The sequence below is a fragment of the Haematobia irritans genome, chromosome 3 (genome assembly GCF_050003625.1).
Source record: "Haematobia irritans isolate KBUSLIRL chromosome 3, ASM5000362v1, whole genome shotgun sequence".
Classification (NCBI taxonomy): domain Eukaryota; kingdom Metazoa; phylum Arthropoda; class Insecta; order Diptera; family Muscidae; genus Haematobia; species Haematobia irritans.
The window spans coordinates 49093912-49106701 of record NC_134399.1 but is presented as its reverse complement, the minus strand read 5'-3'; the positions used below and the strand labels follow the sequence as shown (position 1 = coordinate 49106701).

The 12790-nt window shown below is 33.7% G+C and overlaps 2 long non-coding RNA genes and 1 pseudogene across 3 annotated transcripts; 1 reads left to right on the top strand and 2 right to left on the bottom strand.

Annotated features, from left to right (window-relative positions):
• Positions 1 to 462: 462 nt before the first annotated feature.
• On the bottom strand, positions 463 to 1425 carry LOC142231572 (uncharacterized). The gene is made up of 2 exons (XR_012720828.1): positions 893 to 1425; positions 463 to 828 (listed from the first exon to the last, which is right to left on the bottom strand). It is a non-coding gene; the product is annotated as an uncharacterized LOC142231572 (long non-coding RNA).
• Positions 1426 to 1956: 531 nt separating this feature from the next.
• LOC142228494 (uncharacterized) lies at positions 1957 to 11036 on the top strand. 2 transcript variants are annotated; one of them, XR_012720185.1, is made up of 3 exons: positions 1957 to 2089; positions 10496 to 10562; positions 10639 to 11036. It is a non-coding gene; the product is annotated as an uncharacterized LOC142228494 (long non-coding RNA). The 2 variants fall into 2 exon arrangements; XR_012720184.1 differs by lacking the exon at positions 1957 to 2089 and adding an exon at positions 2283 to 2306.
• Positions 8068 to 8882, bottom strand: LOC142228893 (cathepsin F-like; annotated as a pseudogene).
• Positions 11037 to 12790: the final 1754 nt, after the last annotated feature.

The following is a 12790-nucleotide window of genomic DNA, read 5'->3' as shown; positions in this document are numbered from 1 at the left end:
CATATCAACAAATAAGAACCAAAAACAAACAACAAAACTTTAAATATCTTAAACATTGTAGGTGGGTATTAAGTTCGAGTTTAGCCGCTAAAATCGATAAAGTGAAAACTAAATTTTTAAGAAAAAGGCATAAAATTATAAATATTTGTCGCAAATTTTATTATAACTTGATGGGGAAAAGCCCAACGCAAATTTTCACAAAGTTTGTATTCCTTAAAGTGGATTATAAAAGAAAAGTAACCTGAAAAAATGACGATTTTAGCGGCTAAACTCGAACTTAATACCCACCTTATTAGTAAACACTTTTGCATTGATAATTTCCTTCCTTTTGGTGTCATAAAACAGAATTAAAATTTATTAACATGCGGGCAATTTGAAATTAGGAACGTACTGGACCGCGTGTTAGAATTGATTTCCAGCAGAAGGAATTCACAAAATATCCATTTTAAACTGATAATAGCATATGAATTAAACTGACGATGTGATACATATTTTCATCCAGAAGTTGTTGATTTCAACAATTTGTTGTTTTTAACAATTTTAATTGGTTGCACTTGTAATGTTTCTAGAAACTTTTTCTTGTCGATAATCCACTCATTTTTCATTGGTCAGCTTCTTATTGTTTGCAAGAATGTAGTATCTAAAGATTTTAGTTTTCTTCAAAGAGATTTAAATTTAGTGACTTCTCTAAAGTGTTGATTTAATTTTTCATATTGACGTACCAATTGTTATAAACTATTTGAAGCAGTTCCAGTTAATTGTCCACCATTTTTTCATCGGTCAGCTTTTTAATGTTTTCAAGAACGTAGAATCCATAATTTTAGTTTTCTGCAAAGAGATATACATTTAGTGACTTCCTTAAAGTTTTATTTCATTTTTTATTTTCACTTACCTATTTTTATAAACTATTTGGTTATTTGTCTAAAATTTTCCATTTTTTTATTTCTTGCAATTGACCACGAACTTCGTTGCACAAATAAGTATTGAAAACCACATGGTTTTTTCGTTGCATTTTAGGGTAGTGTTTTGTCAAAGTTTTCTCATATTATCTTCAACACCTTTTCAAAGATTTCGTCAACATTTTGGCAAATTGGAAGTAATTCGCAAACAATTTGAAGATGTATTGAAGATGAGCTATTTCAGGTCAAGTTGAATTTATGTTGAAAATTATATTTACCCTCAAACTGAAAAGTTGTTGCATTTGAAAAACGCTCATCCTGTGTTTATTGGGATTAGTTCTGTTCGAGAACCCGATAATTGTTAATAATTCCCAATAAACACAGGACGAGCGTTTTTCAAATGCAACATCTTTTCAGTTTGGAGGTAAATATCATTTTCAACATAAATTCAACTTGTCATGAAACAGTTCATCTTCAACACATTTTCACATTGGTTGCGAATTACTTCCAAACCGCCAAAATGTTGACGAAAACTTTTAAAATGTGTTGGAGATAATTGGAGATAACTTTGACAAAACACTGCCCTGAAATGCAACGAAAACCCCACATGGTTTTCAATACTACCCAATAAACACAAACGTTTGAAAAATGCTAAATTTCAACCATTTTTCAAACATTTTTTCAAAGGATTAGTGTAATATTCAAAGTGAGAAATTGTTGAGAAAATTACGTTCTCAACAAAAAACAGGCATTACCCTCAACAGTAAAATTCAACACATTAGCAATAATTTCTCAAGTGTTATCCTCAAATTGAAATGCATCGCTACTCAATAACTTCACAAACAATTTTGGATGCGATTCAAATTAAAAATTAACATCGTTGCAAATACTTTTCAACCAAAATTTGTATGAATGATATACCCACTTCAAATTGAAAGTCAAAGCCAAAATTCTATGAATTTTGTATAATTTATTCATTTTCGTCAAACTAAAATATATAATAACACACTACACTACATAATACACAGTGTGAAGCCATTATCGTGAGTGGTCATACCTTTTTGTGCCTCCAGAAACTTTCGCAAAATCGTTCGTATCCAACTTGGTATAACATAGTGCTATCCACCAAATCCAAGTTTCTGCGTATGGTTATCGGAAAATTATGAAGTTCAATTGAAACTTAGTCGCGAGTAAGCACAAAATACAGTAAAAGTTATCAGAAAATTCACAAAATTACAAACTTATCACTGGAAAGTATAAATAATAACAAATTCACTCAAATGTTAAAAGAGTGTTGACTGGTGATCATCAAACAACAGCTGTGTTTATTTCGTTCTGACAAATAATGGTTTCATGAGTTGCCAACCTAAAAACAGCTGCTCGACCTAATCACAAGCCGTGCCACTGGTACGTTCACACTATACAGTCTATCCGTTACAAGTTTGAAAAAATTGTATAGCCCCTAAAACTATGCCTTTAACGCCAGTAAATTCACCATTCAATAAAAGTAGCACAGTGGGCCGAGTCGATCAAAATGTGAAACGCAAATTAATGGAACATAATACACAACAATACCAATTGCAAAATAATAATCTTATAAAACATATCAACAAATAAGAACAAAACTTTAAATATTTTAAACATTATTTGTAAACACTTTTGCATTGATAATTCGATTTCCTTCCTATTGGTGCCATAAAACAGCATTAAAATTTATTAATATCCGGGCAATTCGAAATTAGGAACGTGTTGGACCGCGTGTTAGAATCGATTTCCAGCAGAAGGAATTCACAAAATATCCATTATGAACTGATAATAGGATGTAAATTAAATTGATAATGTGATGCACATTTTCATCCAGAAGTTTTTGTTTAAAGTGCAACAATTTTCGTTGCACTTTAAAACGTATGTGGAAACTTTTTTTTGTCGATAAGCCACTCATTTTTCATTTGTCAGCTTCTTAATGTTTGCAAGAATGTAGCATCCAAAGATTTTAGTTTTCTGCAAAGAGATTTAAATTTACTGACTTCTCTAAAGCGTTGATTTAATTTTTCATATTGACTTACCAATTATTATAAACTATTTGAAGCAGTTCCATTTAATTGTCCAACATTTTTTATCGGTCAGCTTTTTAATGTTTTCAGGAAAGTAGAATCCATAATTTAAGTTTTCTGCAAAGATATATACATTTAGTGACTTCCTTAAAGTTTCATTTCATTTTTTATTTTAACTTACCTAGTATTATAAACTATTTGGAGTAAATTCACTATTCTCTAAAATTTTCCACGTTTTTTATTTCTTCCAATTGACCACAAACTTCGTTGCACAAATAAGTATTGAAAACCACATGGTTTTTTCGTTGCATTTTAGGGTAGTGTTTTGTCAAAGTTTTCTCATATTATCTTCAACACCTTTTCAAAGATTTCGTCAACATTTTGGCAAATTGAAAGTAGTTCGCAAACAATTTGAAGATGTGTTGAAGATGAGCTGTTTCAAGTCAAGTTGAATTTATGTTGAAAATTACATTTACCCTCAAACTGAAAAGTTATTGCATTTGAAAAACGCTCATCATGTGTTTATTGGGTACTTTGTGCAACAAAGTTCGTGGAAGAAATAAAATATGTGGAAAATTTTTGATAATCAACTGAAATTACTCAAAATATTTTATTAATAATTGGTAAGTAAAGATAAGATACGCCGACACACAATGGACACGTCACTTAATTCTTCACTATATGCTTTGCTTTGAAAAAAGTTGAAGTACACGTAATTATATGAGCTTGCACACAATATATGTAAGCTTGGCGCCGAAGCTTCAAAAAAAGTTGAAAATATTTCAACATTTTGGGCTTTCCCTGCCAGCATTTCAAAGTTCCATTTCATCCTCATCGCTACCACAGACTCGTAAGTGACACTGCAACAATCACCAACTGTGATAGTATTTTGCCATCACTATTCGCATGAAAGTATTTTGCCATCACTATTATTAAAAGAACCATTTTATATTTTGTGAAACACCAAGCACAACTAGCTTCTTATAATTTATTTAAATAAAAATGATAATGAAGTGCTGAAAACATAGTTATTTCGCTTAAAATTGTGAAAGGTATATTGGTGAACAATTTTTGACTTTCCAAATGGAATAAAGTGATAGTTCTTCAAATATTTTTCCAGACACGCTGCCTCCATTGGGAATAAAAGCACTGGCTGATAGACGCTACAACATGTAACTTGCAACTTGTAACTCAACATCAATCTTTTATTAATGCATAAAAATATGTTAAATGTGATGTGATAGTCGTATAAATGTTATATTTATGAGAATTTATAAATGTTTAATAAAATTAATAAACATCTTATATGGTGTTCTCACCAAGCATGTTTTGGGGTTTGAAATGTTTTCCCTTTATAAACACTTCAAAACGAGACGATTTCGCCATACTAAAAAACAAGTTCAAAACACAAGTTTTCCTCCAAAACACGCCAATTTTAGAATGTGAACCCACCTAATTTTGAATATACCGCGAATAACATACCCTATTCAAAATATATGTCAAAATATTGAAATAAGTTTCATAAAAAAGGAATAGACAAAGGCTTTTAAGAACATGCACATGTGAAAATAACATAAAAAATTTCCCTTTGCGCTCGCGGTAATTATAACATATATGTGAATCGAATTTCGAACTTAATACCCACCTTAAAGGTGAGTATTAAGTTAGAGTTTAGCCGCTAAAGTGAAAACTAAATCAGTAAAAAAAGGCACAAAATTATACATATTTGTTGCAAATTTTATTATAACTTGATGTGGAATAGCCCAAAGCAAATTTTCACAAAGTTTGTATTCCTTGAAATGAATTATTAAAGAAAAGTAATAGTGAAAAATGACGATTTTAGCGGCTAAATTCGAACTTAATACCCACTTTAAATGTGAATTTCTAGTTTCCATGGTAACTATCAAACTAAAACATCTCAACCCGGTGTAAACGGTGAAATGTTTTGGAAAAACGAATGAGGAAAACGAGTCGGTGGGAACATAGCATAAACAATAGTGTTTTACTTGACCACAATGATTCTTTTACAACTATCTTAAAATGCACTTTGTCTGATTGTTTGAAGTGGCTCTTATTGGCGTCCTTCTAAATGTATCCAGAAGGGCACCTAATAATTGCACTCATGCAATACTTGTTTGTAGTAACTTGGCGTGGTACAACTTCTCAATAGTGACGGCGCTTTTCCAAGGAGTTTTGGCTATTGTATACGACTGTTTTCGACGTAGTGGGGATTCTCAGAAGCGCCCCCAAATTCAAAAAATGTTGGCAGGAATCAATGATATCTGTCAGCACAACAAACATTTGGCAAACTGCATGTTGGATCAACTTTGCATTTGTTGTCGCAATCTCATATTAATTGTTTGGTTTGTTGGTGCAACTGCCCGTGATGTTCTTTATTAGGGCTGTTTTCTTTTAGCACTGGATGCAACATTAGTATGGGCTATCCAGAACATCGTTGCACTGCTGTTCTATCCAGAACATCTCAAGAGTGCAAGTCGCGCCGATGTTGCCAGATTGTATTTTGATAAAGTGAAGCTTCATCGATTCACAATAGCAATTTATTGTGACTAATTTTTCGAAAAACATGAAATTCAAAGTGGTACAGTGTCATAAATAATCGCAGCAGTAAATATTTATTACTAATTGGAGCATTTCATACATTAAAACTGCAAGATTTCACTTCTTTTCTGTGATTGTTTTTAAACAGCTGATGACAGTGTTGCATATTTTTGGAGATGTCCTGGATAAACGAGTACTCTGTTTTCTTTTAGTCCTTCACGGCTTAGCATATCCAGTGCTAAAAGAAAACAGTCCTATTAATACCCTAACCAAATTCCAATATTAAATGAAAGGGCAGATTATATTGAGATTTTATTAATTTATTAAAAGATTTTGTTGCGTGCCCCCTATAATGGCGCTAAAGTGGCTTCCGACAGCTCGCGGCACAAATCTCAGACGGTTCCAACCCGCCAACCTTAGCCCAGAGGGACGAACACTAATTGAAAACATTGACACATCAAACAAAAAAAAACGATTATCAACACGAAACACACTATTTGACGGTGGGAGCTTGATGTTTTGCTCGCGCACTTTGCCCTCCCTGCCATGGTTCTTGTTGTCCTAATTTCCTCCTTTTGCAAGAACCCCGTATCCCACACACTCACCTCACATGCCTATACAACTCAGCTCACCTCCTCATAATAACAAGACTAACACATCATAATTTCGATTTCACAAAACATTACAAACATATTTATTTTGTCATTATTAAAAACATTCAAAAACTTATCACTATTGACATAAAACAACAACTTAAAAAATTCTCGTTTTCTTAAACAAAATATTGACACTATCAAAAACCAAACAACATATGGGACAACTAACACCAATTTTTAATTATTAAAGTGAGCCATTGGGTCAGATTTGCCTATCTTAAACCTCCAGATGTATTTGTTTTTGTAGCCCTTTAACGGCTCGCAAAAATTATTTGTATCACGAATTCCTAACTAAAGGTAGGTACTATGTTCGGTTTCCGCAGCGAAATCCCATACAAAACCAAAAATGCGAAAAACTACCGAAATATTTTTTCATTTGTGATACTTTGTTTTTTTCGAGTTGAAAAACTGACGTAAAGCGCACAGTCCCTAATTAGATCGTGTTAAATCCTTCCATATGTTGAGATTAGTTAGTTTCAAAACATGGCGCCATTTGTAATGCGAATTAAGAAATAATTTATTTATTCAAATGATTTGTGTTAAATTATAATGCAAAAGTGGTTCGCGTTGTTATTTAAAATTGTTATACGATCGGTTGACGAAATAAATATAACATGGAGTGGTATTTTCGTAATAAACTAGCAACCACAATCTAGCCGCCCCCTACTACATGATTGAATAGAAATATTGTATAAACATGAAATTTATAGAAAAATGTTAACAAATAAAGCTCTATTTAGCGAAGTTCATTTTACCATCGTTTCTTTTTACTGGGCATCGGGATAATAAACACAAATTATGCTGTCATTTCATGGTAAATATAAAGGAGGCAGTGCTATTGATGATGCAGTACTATGGTTGCAACGAATGGAATCACAAGAATAATATGCTATGTTCCAAAAATAAAATTAGTTGTTCTGAACAAAGTTATACCAAAAATAAATGGTAAATGTTAATGCCACATAAATAAAAAGTTATACCCTATACAGGGTTTTATAATTTAGTGCATATGTTTCCAATACCCAGAAGGAGACGAGATAGACACATGGTGTCTTTGGCAAAAATGCTCAGGGTGGGTTCCGGAGTCGATATAGCCATGTCCGTCTGTCTGTGAACACATTTTTATAATCAAAGTCTAGATCGCAATTTAAGCCCAATCGACTTCAAATTTGACACAATTATGTGTTTTGGATCAGAATAGAACCCTATTGATTTTGGAAGAAATCGGTTCAGAGTTAGATATAGCTCCCATATATCGTTCGCCCGATATGTACTTATATGGGCCAGAAGCCAAAGTTTTACCCCAATTTTGTTGAAATTTTGCACTAGGAGAACAATTAGCAGTAAAGTCAAGTGTGCTAAATTTTATTGAAATCGATTCAGATTTAAGTCCCGATTTGGACTTATATGTTCACAGAAGCCATAGTTTTAGCGCAATTTGCTTAAAATTTTGCACTAGGAAAACAATTAGTTCAGATTTAGATATAGCACCCATATATATCTTTCGCCCGATTTAGACTCATATGACCAAAGAGGCCAAGTTTTTACTCGAATTTTGTTGAAATTTTGTACAGGGAGTAGAATTAGCTTTGTTGCTATGCGTGCAAAATTTGGTTGAAATCGGTTCAGATTTAGATATAGCTTCCATATATATATATATATATATATATATATATATATATATATATATATATATATATATATATATATATATATATATATATATATATATATATATATATATATATATATATATATATATATATATATATATATAATTTCTAAGAAGTCTTAAATATATTGTCGGTTCAGATTTAAAAGTATGTATATGGGAACATAAACCTTTATATATATCACCCAACAAGTTTGGAGGATTTCAGATGGTATCGAAAATTTAGATCACAAAGTGGTGCATATATAGTCGGCATTGTTCTTTGCGTGCATGATAGGGAAATCCATTTCAAGTTCAAGTCCTAAACCTCCAATTTTCTCAATGGCATCATAAGCATTATCGGGCAAACCACCATTACAAACTGAATCTGTTGTATCACAATCTAATAAGTCCTGCTCGGAATATTGTTCCAGTTTATCAGTCCTGACATCATGCAAATCTTCGACATTGCCGGTAACACTAAAAGCCCAGCAAGAGCCACATTGACCTTTTCTCTCCAATCGAATTCTTTGGGCAATTCAATGTCTGGAATTTCAGTTTTAGGGGTTAAAGCAGCATTACCCTCATCTCGTTGCCCTCAGCAGCATTACCCTCATCTCACATGCCGGTACGTTGTTTATATTCGGTACTGGTCAAATCAGCAAATTCAGTGATACCATATTTGGCACTACCACGCTCATTTGCATTCAAATCCTGTATGATTTTTAAATTTTGCTTGAAAATTCTCACACGCATTTGTCTTTCCATGGTGGTGTGATAACGACGATTTTAAGATATTCGACTTTATTCAAACTATGATGATTTTGTTCCTTATGTGTCTTCTTTTCGGCATATTCCAATGAACGAGTAGCGTTTTTCACCAATTGTTTTGTTGCTGAATTAAGTTTGTTGCTGAATCCGTTCAGCAATTGCTTCGGATGTAAAAGTTTGCATAACAAATTCACGGAATCCATTTGGATTATTATTGTCCAGTGCTTTGTGAGATTTGGTTCAAAACAATTCAAAAACTGGTAGAAAAACACTTAAAAAAAATTATTATGAATGCGTGTATGTAAACAATCAGCTGCTGCGTATGTATACGTAAAAATATTATGACGTTTGGCGATGTTGTCAATTAAATTGCTGAGAAATAAACGCAGAATAGTTCCAAAATAGCTGTTTTCTTCGTTCGAAATCTATTGTCAACACTCTCATTTTTCAACGCGAAAGAATGGTTAAGTGAAGTTTTTTTCGTGCCAACAAACATAGTACCCACCTTAAAGGCCGGTACTCTGTTCGGTTTTCGCGTTGAAACTCCATACAAAACCACAAAATGCGGAAAACTAGCGAAATTTTTCCATTTGTGGTACTTTGTTTTTTGTCGAGTTGAAAACTGACGTTTATAGCATGGCGCCATTTGCAATGTGAATTAAAAAATAATTTATTTATTAAAACTATTTGTGTGGGTTTATAACGCAAACACGAATCATATTTTTGTTCCGAAAATATAGAAAGGATCAAAGGAGTAGCAGATCTATTGCCCAAAGAAAAATAAAATGTTAATTTTGTAATAGCAAGCAGCAATCACCAACTTAATTCAATATCGGTCCCATGGCTGAACAAGAAGGTTAAATCATGGGCCCATATGGTTACAATTTTTTTATTTCGACAAAATTTTGAGATGTCAAAATCATATGTTTATGGGGATTGCAGCTCTCCAAATGACACTGCATAGCAAATGCATCTAAAACAAACTCGCGCATTCATACCTGGAGAATTGTTCAAAGATGACTTGAGTATCTTGATAACATATTCCAGACCCAAAATACCACGCACATCAGTTTTTAAACTGCATCATAAACTGTTTTTGTTAATAGATGGCGAAGATCCAGTTGAGTGACTTCCATTTTTAACTTTGGTGGGTACTATAGTCTTATTTGTCTCATATCGGCGTTCCTCAGATGAATTATCCACTTCACAATCACTCATAGGTGACGCAATTAAATTTGAACCTTTATTTTTCTCTGGATTTGAATTATTTTTTCAGGACAATTGAAAGAATAAATAATTGCCACTTTTACCAATGCCATACGATTCTTTTATCAGCTGATTTTGACTTCTTAAAATTGTAAACAACATATTGGAATTTGTTGTTTTTGTTATAATGATTCAACCTCCTTGTTCAGCCATGATCGGCCCCTGCTAAATAGCGCTCCCAGTTACCTAAATAATCACCGCTTTCTATGTGCGAAATAATGGTTTCTATAAAATTCTTTCGCAAGAATGAACATAGTACCGGCCTTAAAAGAGCTCCCTTAATTAAGGGATCTAATCACTTAATGATCCTAAAATGACGGAATAAAATAAATTTAACACTACTGTCTAGACGCTTTGGGGACAAATCCTGCGCTCACAAGTTTCCCTACTTGGTATTAATTACAACGAATATGACATTAATTTAGAATTTCCTAATAACTAACAAAAAAATATATGAAACTAAACAAATCTTAGCCTAAAATATATGTATTCGAAAATTTACTTCAGCAAAAATGTTAAATTTTGTAGATTATATGTTTTCTTTTATGTTTAAAGTAGTAAAATCATTATTTTTTGTTATTTAAAATTTCATATAAGTTTTCACGACAGTAATTAATCGTTAACTTTCTTATTTTCCAGTATCAAACTGCTGCCACTTGTTGCACAAATCGCGCCGGCTTGGCACTTGGCAGAATCTCGCTTTTCGGTAATTAATTAAAATGTTTCTTTTACCTTATTTTTCCAGTGTTTTTTAATATTAGAAAATTTCTTCCAAATTTCAGGTTATCTTTGCTGGTTACTCAAAGATTTATTGGTGAGAGATGATATTTGCGGCTACGATGGAGTCTGATCTGCTGGACTATAGATTATGGCCTGATGCCGACGGAGAAACCTCGCTTCAAGCAATTTTCTAGACGAGTTCGATGCAGATAATAACGCCAAACAACACCAATCAACCAAAAACGTCGCTGACCCCCAGGTTATATTTACTTCAGTGGAGGCCAGCGGTTTACGAATGCTTCCTTTGACTTGGCGTACTACACACAATAAAATAGAAATGCGAAAAACACACAAGAACATTAACATGTAATATAGTTTACATATTATAGCCCTTTTTTCACACTCACTTCTATTAATTACGCCACACGTAAAAATAAATAAACAAAGCAAGCACTTCAAATTCTTGAGTTTTTATAATTTAACGTTTTTTGGTATATGTTGAACTCTGGCACCAATGAATCAGTGTTGATACTTCTTCTGAACCGGGCCTCCAAAAATTGTCACCGATACTGACTAAGTTTACTGGCGAGAATGATCGTCTATATGGCGTCCAGCCCTTTTATATGGCCCAACATGACGCTCCATTTCCCCCATTTGTGTTCGCGTCATGTTTGTTTTTATTTACTTTTCTATGTATTAATAGCTACCAACAATTTTCGTGTTTACCCTCCATCTTTTCTTCCAACCAGATTCATTTGCCATTACAGTGTATCCATGTCACAGGTATACAACTCTGTGAATTGGCACCACTTTCCACAAACCTTTGACGGCCGAACATATGTCCACGGCCACATTTCATTTCCTGTTCGGCCCAACGCATACCTCCAAACCTCCCAGATGAATACACCAAAATTATAAATAAAATGTTTTAATAATAAATTAAATCAATTACAAATAAAAACTAAACGCTACAATATACTCTACTGTTGGTGGCAGAGGTGAAGTCTCCTGCGGCACCCAAATTTGTGGCCTCACTTCTACATGGTCCCTGCCTGCCACCTGGGCCAATAAAACTGCTCCGTGGGCCAGCATTTGGTTCCCCTTGGACTTGACCCGCAACAATTTACAATTATACTAAACTACGAAAATAAATACAAAAGGTGCTAACATCAATGGCTTTTGATCTTTATGTGAGATCAATTTACAAAGGGATGAAAATGTTTGTCTAGTTTTATAGGGATTCTTTTCTTAATGCGCTTTACAGACTATCAGTTATTCAGGACGTAATGTCGATGTTTGTAAAGAATCTTACAGTGTTTCGGATCGATAAGACTTGTCGGCGATGACTAAATATTCGGTAAATGTGTTATCGATCCCGTAAACATGCAGCAGTATCGATTATGTCTTCGGACTTAACTTATAATGTGCACAATATATGTGATATGTTCGACACGAGCACTGTCGTCCGGAATAACTGATAATCTGTAAAGCGATTTATACAATAAAAAAGCTCGCTTGCCGTAAAAAGTATTTGTGTTTGTTGGTGCATGAAGCGTCGTTCGTCACCTATTTTGGATGTTATTCGAGTGACTAGAAAAGAAAGAGGGGAGACCATAAATACAAGAGGAGTGAAGATCATCTTCAAGGGTCGCAAAAAGCCAGAGTTTGTTGACTATAGTGGTGCAAAATTGAGGGTCCACCATTTTATCCCCTTTGGTCAATGCCTATCAGTGTTTCCGTTTTAACCACTTTGCAGATCATTGCAAATCCCCTGCTAATTGTCGTATATGCTTTCAACGCCACGAAGTGGTTGAACCGAATAACTACAGTAACCCTATCACTTGCTTCAACTGTGGAATGGCGCACCCTTCCAATAGCTGCGACTGCCCGGCAAGAGAAAAGGCTTTTAGAATTAAGAAAATCATTGTCGTTGAGAATCTATCCATCCGGGAGGCAAGATCCAAATATTCTGCCATTTTTTCGAGTAGGTTTGATATTTTGGATCAAAATCTTGACGTGGCTTTCCCCCCAATTCGACATAAACCGAATTTTAAGCCCTTCTCTAATAACACCAAAGTAAACAACACTCTTGATGCTGCAAGTGATCTACATAAACAATTTTCGTTTGCGCGAGTTGCCAAATTGAATATAAACATGGAACGAGAGGAGGCAAACGCAAAAAGGACACAGAAAGAGCACCAGACTGCTTTACAA